The sequence below is a fragment of the Cherax quadricarinatus genome, chromosome 28 (assembly GCF_038502225.1).
Source record: "Cherax quadricarinatus isolate ZL_2023a chromosome 28, ASM3850222v1, whole genome shotgun sequence".
Lineage (NCBI taxonomy): Eukaryota > Metazoa > Arthropoda > Malacostraca > Decapoda > Parastacidae > Cherax > Cherax quadricarinatus.
The window spans coordinates 36,617,151-36,633,966 of record NC_091319.1 but is presented as its reverse complement, the minus strand read 5'-3'; positions in this window follow the sequence as shown (position 1 = coordinate 36,633,966).

The window sequence follows — 16,816 nt, the reverse complement described above, 5'->3', positions numbered from 1 at the left end:
AGCCTCCGAAGCCTTATCATTGAACCCTGCCTGCAACATGACTAATAACCATTTTAGGAAACAAGTGTGTGTGTGTACTGGCGGCATAATGACACCTTGTGTGTGTACTGGTGGCCTAGACACCTAGTGTGTATACTGGTGGCTTAATGACACCTTGTGTGTGTACTGGTGGCCTAGACACCTAGTGTGTATACTGGTGGCTTAATGACACCTATTGTGTGTATTGGTGGCCTAGACACCTAGTGTGTGTACTAGTGGCCTAGACACCTAATGTGTGTACTGGTGGTCTAAACACCTAGTATGTGTACTGGTAGCATAATGACACCTTGTACTCACCTAATTCACCTAATTGTGGTTGCAGGGGTCGAGACTCAGCTCCTGGCCCCGCCTCTTCACCGACCGCTACTAGGTCCTCTCCCCCTGCTCCATGAGCTTTATCATACCTCATCTTAAATTTATGTATAGTTCCTGCCTCCACTACATCGCTGCCAGACTATTCCACTTCATAACTTCTCTATGACTGAAGAAATACTTCCTAACATCCCTTTGACTCATCTGAGTCTTCAGCTTCCAATTGTGACCCCTTGTTTCCGTGTCACATCTCTGGAACATCCTGTCTCTGTCCACCTTGTCTATTCCACGTATTTTATATGTTGTTATCATGTCTCCCCTGACCCTCCTGTCCTCCAATGTTGCCAGACCAATTTCCCTTAACCTTTCTTCATAGGACATTACCCTTAGCTCTGGAACTAGCCTTGTTGCAAACCTTTGCACTTTCTCTAATTTCTTGACGTGTTTGACCAGGTGTGGGTTCCAAACTGTTGCTTCGTACTTCAGTATGGGCCTGACATACACAGTGTATAAAGTCCTGAACGATTCCTTACTGAGGTACCGGAATGCTATTCTCAGGTTTGCCAAGCGCCCATATGCCGCAGAAGTTATCTGTTTAATGTGTGCTTCTGACAATGTACTCGGTATTATACTCACTCCTAGGTCTTTCTCCTTGAGTGAGGTTTGCAGCCTTTGGCCTTCTAGCCTATACTCTGTCTGCAGTCTTCTTTGCCCTCCTCCAATCTTCATGACTTTGCATTTAGCGGGGTTAAATTCTAGGAGCCAGTTTCTGGACCACACATCCAGCCTGTCCAGGTCTCTTTGTAGACCTGTCTGGTCTGCATCTGATTTAATTCTCCTCATTAACTTCACATCATCTGCAAACAGGGACACTTCTGAGTCTATCCCTTCCATCATGTCGTTCACATATACCAAGAATAGCACTGGTCCCAGGACTGACCCCTGTGGGACCCCGCTTGTCACTGGCGCCCACTGTGATACCTCATCACGGATCATGACTTGCTGTTGCCTCCCTGTTAGATATTCTCTGAACCATTGCAGTGCCCTTCCTGTTATACTTGCCTGTTCCTCTAGCTTCTGTACTAATCTCTTGTGAGGAACTGTGTAGAAGGCCTTCTTGCAGTCTAAGAAAATGTAATCAACCCACCCCTCCCTCTCATCTCTTACTTCATTTACCTTGTCATAAAACTCTAGTAGGTTTGTGACACAGGGTTTGCCTTTCATGAATCCATGCTGGCTGTCGTTTATAATCTTGTTCCGCTCCAGGTGCTCCACCACTCTCCTCCTGATAATATTTTCCAACACTTTGCATACTATACATTTCAGTGGCACTGGTCTATAATTTAATGCTGTAGTGGGGAAACAAGTGTAGTCAAGGATAAGATAAAACCAATATTGCAAACTGTAATACCACAGGAAATAGCAAACAAGAGGACTCCACTAGCAATAGTGAGGATATATTACCAAAAACAACTGGTGAGAGCTCCATTGTTGGTGCTAGTGAGGATAGGAATAAGACAGGGAAACATGCACCAACAGGGAATACAGTCACAGAAACCCAAGGCAAACAGAAACCAAGCATGTGCACATACTATGCACTAGGTATCTGCAGGCATGGGGAAATCTGGAAAAACAGATGGGACGTGCAACTATGACCATCCTAGAAAATGCCGTGCCCATATGACAACAGGAAAATACAAACTCCCTTCCTGTAAGCTTTTTCACCCTGAAATGTGTCCCTCTTCAGTACAGGAAAGACTGTGCTACAACTTAAATTGCCAGGCACACCATCTAAAGGGGACAAAAAGATACAAAACATCCAGGCCATGGGAAAACCTGGGTAGCCACAGCCACTCAAGGGGGAGAGGTTTTTTAGTGCCAGGAAGGAAAAAAAACTGGCAGGAAATGGCAGAAATCGTACACCAAATCCAGACATTCCTGGAGTGGAACCACAGTCGATGGCCTCCACTCCAAACCAACAGATACAGATACTAATGCCGGAAAAAAAATCCCCCCCAGTACCAACAATACCACCAGTCCGATGACATTCTTCTTTGCAAATATACAGGGTCTGAAGCCAGCAACAAACAACAAAATACCTTTCATCCGTGGACTGCTTGCAGAGGCAAATGCAATGTTCGCGGCTTTCACTTAGACCCACATAAAGGATCACTTGGACAATGAAATATGGATCCCAGGTTACAACCTATACAGATGCGACAGAGTGAACTGGCAAAAAGGGGGGGGGGGTTGGCCTGTACATCGCAGAGTCACTTGTTTGCACAGAACTGCTTAATGCCTCAAATAATGTAGTGGAAGTTTTAGCAGTAAAGGTCGAGAACCAAAACCTAGTCATTGTGGTAAACTACAAACCTCCGGATGCAACATCCCAGCAATTCCAGGAACAGCTGTTAAAAATTGACCACTGTCTGGAAAATCTGCCAGCTCCTGCCCCCAACATCTTGCTCCTGGGGGATTTCAACTTAAAGCACCTAAAATGGAGGAAATTATTAGGGACAAAGGAATTAATGTACAATTGCTATGGATCCCATCACACATTGGATTACTCCTTCATGATAAAGTTGATATGTTAGCCAAGAAGAGTATCGAGAAGGAGAATGTAGAATATAACTTTGGTATAACTGTGTCTAGCATTAGGAATAATATTAGGAGAGAAGTAAATAATGAAAATGATTGTTATAGGAATGCAGTTAGAAGCCTGAGTAGATCTATAACCCACTATGATAACATGAACGTAGATAAGTATGTTTATGGAGCAACTTGCAATGTGAACAGACTGACTGATGTTGTAGTGGCCAGGCTTAGGCTTGGTTACAAGTACTTCTGGCAGTTTGGGAGACACACAGATGATGATCAAACTAAATGTAAATTATGTGATCAGGCATATGGTCACTCTCTTGAACACTATGTGCTTAATTGTCCACTTATTGAGGAATACAGAGACAGACAGTATAATAACCTATGTGACATGTCAAGATATCTTATTAATGAAAATAAGATACCAGATATACTAAGCAAATTTCCTAAATTTGCTTGTAACAGATAAGTGAACTATAGATATGAAGATATAAATCCATATGTATTCCTGTTAACCCTTTGGGGCCTAGTTCCTAGGCCTTTTGTGTATCCATATGCTCTCGCGCTACCGTCCACAGGATGGATATGGGGTGCCAAATAAACTAGCCACTTCGGTGGCAAAATCTAATCTAAATGGAGGAATATAGCAAATAATGTTGTTGCAGTAATAACACCAGGAGGCAGCTATAATGAGAACTCACACACATGAGCTTTTAAATCTCTGCACAAAATTCAATTTAAACCAGCAAATAATAGAGCCTACCAGACTGGAGAATACACTAGACCTCATCTTCACTAACACTTATGATCTGATACGAAATGTCACCATATCAAAAACATTATACTCAGATGGCAACATAATTGAGGTTCAGACATGTATGCGCGACCGACAAAATGAGATTAGTCACGAAGGAGCATTCTCCAAATTCAACTTCAATAACAATAGCTATTTGTATTTCTATTTCTAACTGTACTTGTATATTGGACAGCTTACCTGGAGTTTACCTGGAGAGAGTTCCGGTGGTCAACGCCCCCGCGGCCCGGTCTGTGACCAGGCCTCCTGGTGGATCAAAGCCTGATCAACCAGGCTGTTGCTGCTGGCTGCACGCAAAGCAACGTACGAGCCACAGCCCGGCTGATCAGGAACTGATTTTAGGTGCTTGTCCAGTGCCAGCTTGAAGACTGCCAGGGGTCTGTTGGTAATCCCCCTTATGTGTGCTGGGAGGCAGTTGAACAGTCTCGGGCCCCTGACACTTATTGTATGGTCTCTTAACGTGCTAGTGACACCCCTGCTTTTCATTGGGGGGATGGTGCATCGTCTGCCAAGTCTTTTGCTTTCTTAGTGAGTGATTTTCGTGTGCAAGTTCGGTACTAGTCCCTCTAGGATTTTCCAGGTGTATATAATCATGTATCTCTCCCACCTGCGTTCCAGGGAATACAGGTTTAGGAACCTCAAGCGCTCCCAGTAATTGAGGTGTTTTATCTCCGTTATGCGCGCCGTGAAAGTTCTCTGTACATTTTCTAGGTCGGCAATTTCACCTGCCTTGAAAGGTGCTGTTAGTGTGCAGCAATATTCCAGCCTAGATAGAACAAGTGACCTGTACGTTCCTGATTTATATTTTTTGTTTGTATTTGATAATGGCGCCTACAACCTCATCCGTTTACAGTCTGCTTTATTGTCCAACGAATCCGTTTGAAACCAGTCAAGGGTTCGGACCAGTCAAGGGTTCGGACCAGTCAAGGGTTCGGACCAGTCGAGGGCTCGGAACCAGTCTGATCTGATCAGTAGCCACTTATTTAAAACATACTGGTCGGTGATTTGGGCTAACACATGAAGGATCTACTGGAAATTATCTACCCGAGTAATATGTGATTTGAGTGATACAAAAGTATAACTTGCGTGTTGAAGAACTGGTGATTGCTGGCAGCTCCTACAGTGATGAACGGTCGAGCCTCAACCCTTGTTTATCAATCGCTGTATCTAGCTTTTCTAGGTTTTTTTCGTCTCCATTACAATAAATGCTATATTATCACTATAGTTGACTGGTGGAAATTTTGGAGGAAGGACGCTTTTTCTGTAGTAATAATTGTGTAAAACATTTGAGAGAATGATTCTTGATCGTCTCATATACAGAATCAAACAATTTTTGTCTCCCCGGTTACATGGTTTCATGCATGGAAGGAGCGTGCATCATTGCATAGCCACCTTTCTCACCCTGCACACTGACAGCTCATACACTACTTTCCTTGACCTTAAATCCGCTTTCGATGTAGCCAACCGACATGTAATCATTAGTGAACTTGCCAGAATAGATGTTGGAGGATGGCTTCTCCGCTGGATTAAAGGTTACCTGTCCAACAGAAAATCGTCTGTGTTGTTCCAGGGACAGAAGTGTAACTAAAGACTTTGAATTAGGAACCCCACAGGGAGGTGTGCTCAGTCCCACACTGTTCAATATTCTAACACACTGTTCCTAGCTCCGACTAACCCATACGAAGTCTCCCTTATTATCAACGCACTAAAAAACAAGGCAGGAGATTTAAATACCTTACCACCCTTTATATACAAAAAAGTGTCACAAGTGCTATCACCAATCATTGCAACACTCTTTAACAAATCCATTGAATCCTCCACCTTCCCTACAGTACTCAAAATAGCAAGGGTCACCCCGATCCACAAAGGAGGAGACCAAACAGAGTTGAATAACTATAGGCCAATATCCAACTTACACCCTCTCTCAAAAATCTTTGAAAAATTAATTCATAAACGAATCTACTCCTACCTTATCTCCCAAAACATACTCAACCCCTGCCAATTTGGATTCAGGCCTAATAAAAATACTAATGATGCTATTATACACATGCTAGAACATATATACACTGCAATAGAGAAAAAAGAAGTCCCACTGGGGATCTTTATTGACTTACGTAAAGCTTTTGATACAGTTGACCATGACTTGCTCCACGTAAAATTGTCACACTATGGTATAAGAGGGCACTCCCTCAACTACCTCAAGTCATACCTCAGCAACAGAAGCCAATATGTGTACGCAAATGGGGCAAACTCTTCTGCGCAACCAATTACAGTTGGTGTCCCACAGGGAAGCGTCCTTGGCCCTCTTCTCTTTCTCCTATACATAAATGACCTTCCAAATGCTTCGCAATTACTCAAACCCACACTATTTGCAGATGACACTACATACGTCTTCTCTCACCCGAGCCCAGTCACGCTAGCCAATACTGTAAATACCGAATTACAGAAAATATCTACCTGGATGAGGACTAACAAACTTACACTAAACATTGACAAAACCTACTTCATTCAGTTTGGTAACAGAGCTACAGATGTCCCTCTTAACATAATGATAAACGGATCACCTATCACAAAACTAACTGTGGGAAAATTCTTAGGAATCCACCTTGATAATAGACTCAAATTTCATACACATATACAACAAATTTCTAAGAAAATTTCCAAGACTGTAGGCATACTATCGAAGATACGGTACTATGTTCCACAGTCAGCCCTCCTGGCCCTATATCACTCTCTTATTTACCCCTATCTCACCTATGGAATTTGTGCATGGGGCTCAACAACAATTAACCATCTCAGACCACTAATTACTCAACAAAAGGCTGCAGTTAGAATGATAACTAATTCTCACTACAGGCAGCACACTCCACCAATATTCAATACACTAAACCTACTCACCATTCAAAACATCCATACTTATTACTGCACCTATTACATACATAGAACACTTAACTCTGATATTAACCCTCCCCTCAAACATCTCCTTGCCAACCTCAACAGAACACATGACCATAACACAAGGCACAGATCACTCTTTGATGTTCCTCGTGTCCATCTCACACTATGCAAAAACTCAATGCACATAAAAGGCCCTAAAATCTGGAATTCATTACCTGTAAATATAAAAGAAACACTACCTGTTTATAAATTCAAGTCTCTTCTCAAAGATCACTTACTCACCCAAAACCAAATAAATACTGAATAACTGAACCTTATAAATTGTATATCTTAAATGTTTCTCACAATTATATCACATAAATGTTAAACCTAAAATCGAATCTAACTTTATTATTTTTTAAATACACTACCTAACAGAATCACTACCTAACAGAATGCAACCATATGACCTGTCTTTGTAATACTCACTTGTGCTTTATAGTAATCTGTTTACATTAATGTTTTATCACTGATTTCATCATTGCTTAGTTAATCTTAAGTTAATTTTAAGCCAGCCCATAATGCTATGCATAGTATAAGTGGCTTTGGCATGCTGCTCTTATCTGTATTTTTTTGTACCTCTGTATGTGTGCTCAAATTGGAAATAAATAAATAAATAAATAAATGCATTACTTAATGCTATGCCTAGTCAGCCCCATCATTATGTGATTAGTTTTGATGATGATATAATGATTCACACCACCGGATTCTCCAACACCCAAAACATTCTTAATCATGTACTAGCCTCGTGTCAGGACCTGGGGTTGATAATCTCTACTGATAAAACAAAGATACTCAATAGGCATCCTCCTCGACAGAGAGGCACAGTTCGTCAGATCCAATTGCATGATGGGTCTCTTCTAGAATATGTAAGCAGATACAGGTATCTAGGCTTTGAGGTTCCACTACTTGGACCTGTTGTAACAAGACTTTGTCGCCAATACAAAGAACGACTAAGAGCACTTAGAGTTGTGTCAGGGCTTCACCCCAGGTATGGTGCTAATGTTAAAATTGTGAAAATGATGTATCTTGCTTATATTAGATCATTGGTTGATTATGCTGCGCCACTACTTGCTCTTGTGTCTGACTGGAAGCTTGGAGGGCTGGAAAAACTGCAGAACGAAGCAATGAGGATCATTTTAGGATGCCCTCGTACTGCCAAAATTTTAAATATGCAAAAAGAACTTGATATTCCAAGCATCAGAGATCGTGTTACTGAAAGAAATATCCTAATTGGGGTTAATATGCTCAGGCAAGCTCATTCAAACCCCTGCACAGAAGCCCTCCAAACTTTCCTCAGCACTGGTGAACACTCCTCCAGATGGATCGAAAAAACTGGAACCGACCTCCCCATGAATCAGATACATGATCTATGTCAAGTAAGGCAACAGCGGCACTTCTCCGCTCCATGGAATATTACCCCATTCCAAACTACCATTCCTCCATTTCCCCCCAAACTACTTCTTAAATCACAACCAAAACTTCGCCTTGAAGCCAAACATGAGGCCTTAAGCTGTATTGATAACTTAGTCACACAGCACACACTCTCGCAAATTATTTACGCTGATCGTTCTGTTCACCAATCCACTGGTGCAGCTGGTAGTGCTGCTGTTGTCGTACAGAGTGATGGCTCTCTTAAAGAAATTGGAGCACGCATCAATAATTGGGCCTCTACCCTTCAGACAAAACTGTTTGCCATACTCCTTGCACTGAAATGCATCTATGTATCAAAGATTGACAGTTTAATTGTAACTGATTCTCTGTCATCCATAAATACTCTCAACTCATTAAGCATAAATTGTGGCATGCTTGTGTCAGAAGCCAGACACAGGTATGGTAGGATTGTGGACAGTGGAGTCAGAGTGCACATGCTGTGGATTCCATCTCACATTGGTCTTCAGATGCATGATAGAACTGATAAATTGGCTAAGCTGTATGCTTTCAAAGAGGGAGTAGATTACAATCTTGGCTTGTCAGGTAGTAGTTTGAGAACAATAATACGAAAAGAACTTCAACTGAATTTTATGGACTTAAGGCTCAGGGAGATTGACACCAGTGAGTCCATCTATCATCATTCTATCATGCAGGAGGAGCCACATGTCTATGGTGCATCCAACAAAATAAGCCCGGCTCCGGCTGGGTTACAAGTATCTTTGGCAGGTTAAATCACCACCACCAGATGTAGACCAAACGAAATGTAAACTTTGCCAGATGGACTATTGTCACACCCTGCGTCATTATGTACTGGAGTGTGATAAAATTAATGAATTTAGAAACAACTCACTCAGAAGTGTTCAAGAAATGGCTAAGTATTTTATCCACAGTGGTATATTACAGACCATTCTGGAGAAATACCCTGACTTTGCTAGCTGTAAATAAAGCATTACCACATGTGTGCATGTGTGTGTGTGTGTGTGTGTGTGTGTGTGTGTGTGTGTGTGTGTGTGTGTGTGTGTGTGTGTGTGTGTGTGTGTGTGTGTGTTTGTGCTTGTGTTTGTGTGTGTGTGTGTGTGTGTGTGTGTGTGTGTGTGTGTGTGTGTGTGTGTGTTTGTGTGTTTGTGTGTGTGTACTCACCTAGTTGTGCTCACCTAGTTGAGGTTGCGGGGGTCGAGTCCGAGCTCCTGGCCCCGCCTCTTCACTGATCGCTACTAGGTCACTCTCCCTGAGCCGTGAGCTTTATCATACCTCTGCTTAAAGCTATGTATGGATCCTGCCTCCATTACATCGCTTCCCAAACTATTCCACTTACTGACTACTCTGTGGCTGAAGAAATATTTCCTAACATCCCTGTGATTCATCTGTGTCTTCAGCTTCCAACTGTGTCCCCTTGTTACTGTGTCCAATCTCTGGAACATCCTGTCTTTGTCCACCTTGTCAATTCCTCTCAGTATTTTGTATGTCATTATCATGTCCCCCCTATCTCTCCTGTCCTCCAGTGTCGCCAGGTTGATTTCCCTTAACCTCTCCTCGTAGGACATACCTCTTAGCTCTGGGACTAGTCTTGTTGCAAACCTTTGCACTTTCTCTAGTTTCTTCACGTGCTTGGCTACGTGTGGGTTCCAAACTGGTGCCGCATACTCCAATATGGGCCTAACGTACACGGTGTACAGGGTCCTGAATGATTCCTTATTAAGATGTCGGAATGCTGTTCTGAGGTTTGCTAGGCGCCCATATGCTGCAGCAGTTATTTGGTTGATGTGCGCTTCAGGAGATGTGCCTGGTGTTATACTCACCCCAAGATCTTTTTCCTTGAGTGAGGTTTGTAGTCTCTGACCCCCTAGACTGTACTCCGTCTGCGGCCTTCTTTGCCCTTCCCCAATCTTCATGACTTTGCACTTGGTGGGATTGAACTCCAGGAGCCAATTGCTGGACCAGGTCTGCAGCCTGTCCAGATCCCTTTGTAGTTCTGCCTGGTCTTCGATCGAGTGAATTCTTCTCATCAACTTCACGTCATCTGCAAACAGGGACACCTCAGAGTCTATTCCTTCCGTCATGTCGTTCACAAATACCAGAAACAACACTGGTCCTAGGACTGACCCCTGGGTGCCTCCACTACATCGCTTCCCAAACTATTCCACTTACTGACTACTCTGTGGCTGAAGAAATACTTCCTAACATCCCTGTGATTTGGACCAGTTCTGCAGCCTGTGTGTGTGTGTGTGTGTGTGTGTGTGTGTGTGTGTGTGTGTGTGTGTGTGTGTGTGTGTGTGTGTGTGTGTGTGTGTGTGTACTCACCTATTTGTGGTTGCAGGGGTCGAGTCTTAGCTCCTGGACCCGCCTCTTCACCGGTTGCTACTGGGCCCTCTCTCTCCCCGCTCCATGAGCTTTATCAAACCTCGTCTTAAAACTGTGTATGGTTCCTGCCTCCACTACGTCATTTTCTAGGCTATTCCACTGCCTTACAACTCTATGACTGAAGAAATACTTCCTAATATCTCTCTGACTCATTTGTGTCTTCAACTTCCAATTGTGGCCTCTTGTTTCTGTGTCCCCTCCCTGGAACATCCTGTCTTTGTCCACCTTGTCTATTCCACGCAGTATTTTATATGTCGTTATCATGTCTCCCCTGACCCTCCTGTCCTCCAGTGTCGTCAGGCAGATTTCCCTTAATCTTTCTTCATAGGACATTCCCCTTAGCTCTGGAACTAACCTTGTCGCAAACCTTTGTACTTTCTCTAGTTTCTTGACGTGCTTTATCAAGTGCAGGTTCCAAACAGGTGCTGCATACTCCAGTATGGGCCTGACATACACGGTGTACAGTGTCTTGAACGATTCCTTACCAAGGTATCGGAATGCTGTTCTCAGGTTTGCCAGGCGCCCATATGCTGCAGCAGTTATCTGATTGATGTGTGCTTCTGGAGACATGCTCGGTGTTATACTCACCCCAAGATCTTTCTCCTTGAGTGACGTTTGCAGTCTTTGGCCACCTAGCCTATACTCTGTCTGTGGTCTTCTGTGCCCTTCCCCTATCTTCATGACTTTGCATTTGGCAGGATTAAATTCGAGAAGCCATTTGCTGGACCAGGTGTCCAGTCTGTCCAGGTCTCTTTGAAGTCCTGCCTGGTCCTCATCAGATTTAATTCTCCTCATTAACTTCACATCATCTGCAAACAGGGACACTTCTGAGTCTAACCCTTCCATCATGTCGTTCACATATACCAAAAATAGCACTGGTCCTAGGACCGACCCCTGTGGGACCCCGCTCGTTACAGGTGCCCACTGTGATACATCATTACATACCATGACTCGTTGTTGCCTCCCTGTCAGGTATTCTCTGATCCATTGCAGTGCCCTTCCTGTTATATGCCCCTGATGCTCTAGCTTCTGCACTAATCTCTTGTGAGGAACTTTGTCAAAGGCCTTCTTGCAGTCCAAAAAAATGCAGTCGATCGACCCCTCTCTCTCTTGTCTTACTTCTGTCACCTTGACATAAAACTCTAATAGGTTTGTGACACAGGATTTTCCCTCCCTGAAACCATGCTGGTTGTCAATTATACACTTGTTTCTTTCCAGGTGCTCCACCACTCTCCTCCTGATGATCTTCTCCATGACCTTGCATACTATACCCGTTAGTGATACAGGTCTGTAGTTTAGTGTCTCATGTCTGTCTCCCTTTTTAAAAATTGGGACTACATTTGCCATCTTCCATACCTCGGGGAGTTGCTCAGTTTCAAATGATGTGTTGAAGATCTTTGTTAATGGTACACACAATGTCTCTGCTCCCTCTTTAAGGACCCACAGAGAGATGTTGTCTGGTCCCACCGCCTTTGAGGTGTCAAGTTCGCATAGCAGCTTCTTCACCTCCTCCTTGGTTATATGTACCTCATCCAGCACTTGCTGGTGCACCCCCTGCTCTGATTTCCTGGAGTCCTACTGGTTTCCACTGTAAATACTTCTTTAAATCTTGTGTTGAGCTCCTGACATACCTCCCGGTCGTTTCTTGTGAATTCCCCATCACCCTTCCTCAGTCTGATTACCTGGTCCTTGACTGTTGTTTTCCTCCTGATGTGGCTGTACAACAGCTTCAGGTCAGTCTTGACTTTCGATGCTATGTCATTTTCGTATTGCCGCTGAGCCTCCCTTCTTATCTGTGCATATTCGTTTCTGGCTCTTTGGCTCATCTCTTTATTTTCCTGAGTTCTCTGTCTTCTGTACCTTTTCCATTCTCTAGTACACCTAGTTTTTGCCTCCCTACACCTTTGGGTAACCAAGGACTCGTTCTGTTCTTCCCATTATTTCTGTTTCCCTTGGGAACAAACCTCTCCTCTGTCTCCTTGCATTTTGTTGCCACATAGTCCATCATTTCTTGTACTGGTTTTCCTGTCAGTTCCCTCTCCCACTGAATGTCTTGAAAGAAGTTCCTCAAGCCTGAGTAGTTCCCCGTTTTGTAGTTTGGTTTTTCCCACCCTATTCCTGCTGCTCTCTCCACTTGGAGCTCAACTATGTAGTCGAAGCACAGAACCACATGATCACTAGCTCCCAGGGGCCTTTCATACATGATATCCTCGATGTCAGAACTACTCAAGGTGAATACAAGGTCCAGTCTTGCTGGTTCATCCGCTCCTCTCTCTCTGGTAGTGTCTCTAACATGTTGATGCAAAAGGTTTTCCAGTACCACATCCATCATCTTGGCTCTCCATGTTTCGGGACCCCCATGGGGCTCCAGGTTTTCCCAGTCAATCTCCTTGTGATTGAAATCACCCATAACTAGTAACTTTGCTCCCCCCATGTGAGCTTTCCTGGCCACCTCGGCTAGTGTGTCGACCATTGCTCTGTTGCTCTCATCGTATTCTTCTCTTGGCCTCCTGCAGTTCTGTGGTGGGTTGTACATTACTGCAATTATCACCTTATGTCCCTCAGACTGGATTGTTCCTACTAAGTAGTCCCTTTCGCCTGTGCCATCCATTCCTTCCATTTTCTCAAACCCCCCACTGGTTTTTAATGAGCAGTGCAACTCCTCCCCCTCTCCTCCCTCTGTCTTTCCTGAGGATTTGATATCCGGATGGAAAGATTGAATCTGTTATTATTCTGGTGAGTTTTGTTTCTGTGAGTGCTATTATGTCTGGGGATGTCTCCTTGATTCTTTCGTGCCACTCCTCATACTTATTTGCTATTCAGTCTGCATTTGTATACCACACCTTCAACTTCTTTTCTAAGATTGTGATCTGGGAGGTGTATTGGGGTTGGGGAAGTGGGAGACCTGATAAGGAACTATGGGTAGTTGCTATGGGGGTGGAGTTTGTAATGCAGTGGGTGGAGGCATTGGATGTGGAATGGGTGTTTTGGTTTAGAGTGTTTGGTTGCACTGGGGTTGACCTGGTTGGGAGGCTTCTATAGGAAGTTGTGAGGGAGGCTGTATTTGATCTTCCTGTGTCTGGGATCTCCTGTCTGTCTTCTCCATCCCCTCTCTTTCCTCCTTTCGCCTTTGTACCATCTCTCTCTGTTTCTGCCTTTCTGCTTGTGTTCTGTCGCAGTCGAGATACACCTTCCTGTATGCCGGCATGTCCCTTAATCGTGCTTTCTCCTGCAGGATCCTGTTCCGAGTCGATTCTGCCTTGAAGGTCACTTTCACTGGCCGGGTTCTTTTTTTTACATACCCCCCTATTCTCCGAAAATTTTCCAGCTGGGTCATGTCGTCTTCTCCTATTGCTTTCATGATACTTTCAATTGCTTTTTTTCCCTTGTTTTCTGGCTTCATATGTTTCCCCTTCAACTTCCTGGAGCCCATACACAAAGACTCACCTCACTCTTTCATTCTCCCACTGCATATCCCTGTGTATCCCCTCATTCAATTTGATTTCTTCCATTGCAGCTTTCCTTTCTTCAGTTTCACTAGCTAATGTACTTGGGCTCAGTGGCCTGTCATTTTCCCTTCTTGGCTTTCCCTGGGCTCTGCTGTGGTCTGTTAGGGCCTCCGCATATAGCTTAGCTCTTTCATTTACTACAGTCTCCACTGATTGAGCTTCTACATTCTGTTTTGCTCCTTCTTTCCCTACAGTCCCCTTATTTGTGACTGAGGTAGCAGTCTCTGTTGTCAATCCCAAAATGTTCTTTAGTTATTTAGGCTGTTTCAGATTTTTCAGTTCCTCTTCTAAACTCTGTATCCTGGCCTCTGCTGCTTTGACTTGCACCTCCCACTTCCTGCTTTCCATGTCTATCCTCTTTTCCATTCTCATGCTAAGTTCTTCTAGTTTCTTTTCCCATTCATGTTCCCTTTTTGTGAGCTCTGCTGCCCAATCTTCCTTTGCAGTTTCCTCCTCCTGTCCCTTGGTTTTTCTTGTTGCTCTCTGGGAATCCATTTTTGTTTTATCCTGATTGCCTCAGAGTGGGAAACCTATGTAATTCTGTATGTTAGGTTAGTATTGTGTATGTCAGAGTGTGGGGGGGGGGGGGGTAGATGAGGAACTGTGGCTATGGGGGAGAGTAGTGGGAAGGGGGAGTGGGAACGAGAGTGAAGCAAGTGGGTGAGTAGGAGAGGGAGAGGGGGAAGGAGGGAGAGCTGGGGAGGGGGAGGGAGAAAGAGTGAGGGGAGGGATCAGGTGAAGGAGTGAGATGTCGGTGGGGGAGGGGGGAGTGTATGTGTGAGTTTGGCAATGTGTGTGTGTGTGTGTGTGTGTGTGTGTGTGTGTGTGTGTGTGTGTGTGTGTGTTAGTTACCATTTTGTCCTAGGCACATGTCGATTAGACACTAGGCCTGTTGTGTGAGTTTGTGTGTGTATAGTGTGTGTGTGTGTGTGTGTGTGTGTGTGTGTGTGTGTGTGTGTGTGTGTGTGTGTGTGTGTGTGTGTGTGTGTGTGTGTGTGTGTGTGTGTGTGTGTGTGTGTGTGTGTGTGTGTGTGTGTTATGTGTGTGTGTTGTGTGTGTGTGTGTGTGTGTGTGTGTGTATGTGTGATGTGTGTGTATGTGTGTGTGTGTGTGTGTGGGTGTGTGTGTGGGTGTGTGGGTGGGTGTGGGTGGGTGTGGGTGGGTGGGTGTGGGTGTGTGTGGGTGTGTGATAAGATAAGATAAGATTTCGTTCGGATTTTTAACCCCGGAGGGTTAGCCACCCAGGATAACCCAAGAAAGTCAGTGCGTCATCGAGGACTGTCTAACTTATTTCCATTGGGGTCCTTAATCTTGTCCCCCAGGATGCGACCCACACCAGTCGACTAACACCCAGGTACCTATTTGCTGCTAGGTGAACAGGACAACAGGTGTAAGGAAACGTGTCGAAATGTTTCCACCCGCCGGGAATCGAACCCGGGCCCTCCGTGTGTGAAGCTGGAGCTTTAGCCACCAGGCCACCGTGTGGGTGTGTGTGTGTGTTTGTGTATGAGTTTGTGTATGTGTGTGTGTGTGTGTTTATGTGTGTGTGTGTGTGTATGAATTTGTATATATATGTGTGTGTGTGTGTGTGTGTGTGTGTGTGTGTGTGTGTGTGTGTGTGTGTGTGTGTGTGTGTGTGTGTGTGTGTGTGTGTGTGTGTGACTCAACAATCAATATTTGCACCAATAACTCACTACAGTTGTGACCGGGTGTGGAAGTGTGAATTGCTCATTACTCTAAAATTTGTTCATGATTGTAGCCATGTATAAACGTAAGTAACCATTCTTACAGTATTCATTACCTTTGTAACTTGTGAGTTCATTACCTTGTACCTAGTTCAGCCATCAAAACTTTGGGGCCCAGTCCCTGGACCCATTATGTACCTGTGTAATCTGTAAATACCTTTGTAACTTGTCATGATTGTGACTAGACCTACCTGGAGTTCATTACCTTTGTAAATTGTGAATTCATTACCTGTGTAACTTGCTCAGCCATCAAAACTTTGAGGCCCAGTCCCTGGACCCATTATGTACCTCTGTAATCTTTTGACTACCGCCCACAGGATGGGTATGGGGTGCATAATAAACATATTAAACTAACTGTTCTCCCTGCCTTTTCCCAGGCCTCCCTTGGGTCCGATGGAATCATCGCATACAGTATATCTCCTTTGTCCCCTACTGTCCGCTCATCAGTGACTGATGTAGTAGCTCTTGGTGTCATGGCTGTACTGTCCTTTGGTTCTTTAGGCTGTTTCAGACTCTTTAGTTCTTCTACTAAGCTCTGTATCTTAGCTTCAGCTGCTGTGATTTGTAATTCCCATTTCCTGATCTCCTCAGCTATTTTCTCTTCCATTTTCTTGCTAGTATGTGCACTGGTGGCCTAGACACCTAGTGTGTGTACTGGTGGCCTAGACACCTAGTGTGTGTACTGGTGGCCTAGACACCTAGTGTGTGTACTGGTGGCCTAGACACCTAGTGTGTGTACTGGTGGCCTAGACACCTAGTGTGTGTACTGGTGGCCTAGACACCTAGTGTGTGTACTGGTGGCCTAGACACCTAGTGTGCCCCTTCACCAACATGGCTGGCACGGCACAACGTGTAGCAGGCTAGCTGCGGGATTTTCAAAGATAGCTCCGGATCAAAGAGGTTGACCAGGTCACTACTGAACAGGACTCGGTATGACTGCTTTGAGAAGATTCCAGAGCGGCGAGAGGACATCCCAGTGCATCGTTTCAGCATAAATAGTGGAAGTGTTGTGCAGTTTGTGAGGTTGGGTGTGGTGAGAGTGTCTAGGTTGGGCTCAGGCAGTGCCT